Raw genomic sequence first — 2,160 nt, forward strand, 5'->3', positions numbered from 1 at the left:
CATGGCTGACACTGACAAAAGATCTCCAAACTGTGGTACAGTGTTTCAGGGTAAATCCTGAGGTGATTTGACTGACCTTATAAGACACAATTGTTACATTTCTTGTTATAAATGTCTTTCTTTATCTTGGTTGTAACCATCCAGAAGAAAAGTATAAAATGAGGTATAAAAAGTAAACCATATTAATATGCTGAGCTATAAAAGACTCAAGTCAACAACTTCTGACATTGCCACTTCTGTTGATAACCCACTACAATTATGGACTACTGGACTATATAGGGTTACTTTGCTGAATTGAATAACCTAAAATATTTGAATGGCAATGAAATAACCATCTCTGACAAAACTGTACAAAAAAGGGGGATATAATTGAAGGTCCATTCATTTTGTAGCAAATATATATATATATATATATATATATATATATATATATGGATGAATATACAGTGATTGTGTCCTAGTTCAATGAGAAGAAAGTTTTATATTACAGAAACAAATAACAAAGAGACAGTTTTAAAATCTTTTACTAGGACAGTTTCAATAATTAATACATTGCATATTGTTGTCTTGGTAGTGCTTATTCAGAGTACAAGATGCAGATACGATATCTTGTCTAAACACTATTAGTACAAATATTTCTTCTCACAGAATTAAGAGAAAAAAGCTGTATATCTATCTTAACTATTTTTATATACAATTACAAAATGGTCCTTCAACTGTATAATCTTTTTTTGTTTATTTTTGTCAGAGATGGGTATTCCCTTGCCATTTAAATATTGTAGGTGCCTGAATTCAGCAAAATAATCCAATATAGTCCAGTAGTCCATAATAGTGGTGGCTTATCTGTAGGACTGGCAATGTCAGAAGTTGTTGACTTAAATCTTTTACATATCAGCATATTAATATGGCTTTACCTTTTATAATTTTTTGCTAAGTGGTAAAGACCAAGATAAAGAAAGGCCTATATAATAATAAATATAACTTTTGTGTCTTATAAGGTCAGCCAAATCCCTTCAGAATTTACCTTGAAACCCTATATTTTACATCATCAATCACTTTCCTTTGTGGCCCCATAATCTCCTTGATCAGAAAAATTTGGGCACAACTGAGTTACAGGATGTTACAGAACAGGTTCTCCTATGTACTGAGTCCTCACTGACCTTTGAAAGGCTAGGGCCAAAATGCTGGCTGTATTTCCAACCTTTCTTTGTCTCTAATTTTTGGTCTTCAGACTTAAGTTGTTAACCCCCTAGAAGAGAACCTTAATGATATTATTCCCTATAAAATAAGCAGTTGAGCTGAACCTCATTATCTTTCTAAATATCAATTATCTTAGATACAATGTGGAACATGTATCTTCCATCAACTATTGATATGTAAACTTTAAGTCCCTATAGAATGTGAAGAGAAAAAAGAAAAAAATTAAAAAATAAAATATTTTAAAAGTAGGAATAAATAATTGCATATTTTTACACAGAAATTTAGAAATCTAACCATATATAGAATTGTAACAGGACACTCCTATGACATTATTTTCTTTTCCCTTTTTTCACTTGTTACCTTTTTAAAAATAATAGTTTAATTAAAAATAATATAGCAGTAATTGGTATGGCACGACAAGCACTACATATTTAGAGGACCACAATGACAGGCATTCCAAGTGTGACCCTAGTATTACACATTGCTATCTTCAGTGCAGTTACTTAGTTCACAGATATCAGCATATATAGTTAGTCAGGGTAGAATCCTACCAATTGACTGCTAGTTTCAAAAAACTGCTGAAAATTCTCAGGATCATTGCCTTAACCTCGTTGTGCATATAAATGTATGGCTTTGTCCCTGTCATGTTTCCTAGCATTTCTCCTTGCCCTCTCTTCGTAGTTTGAGACTTAAGATCTCACTTTCCTTTCCTTTGTGATGTACTCTCTATTTTTATTTCTTCTTTTGAATTCTTACACTAGGGAGACTACATGGTATTTATACATTTGGATCCGGTTTATTTCAATTATGAGTATATTTTCAAGTGGCATCCATTTTATCATTCTTTATAATTGAGTACTACTCCATTGCATAAAAATATCAAATCTTTTTCATCCATTCCTCAGGTGAAGAGCATCTTGGTTATTTCCAAGATTGAGCTATCACAAACTGTGGTACTCT

This window comes from Octodon degus, unplaced genomic scaffold (assembly GCF_000260255.1).
Source record: "Octodon degus isolate 3935 unplaced genomic scaffold, OctDeg1.0 scaffold00008, whole genome shotgun sequence".
NCBI classification, from domain to species: domain Eukaryota; kingdom Metazoa; phylum Chordata; class Mammalia; order Rodentia; family Octodontidae; genus Octodon; species Octodon degus.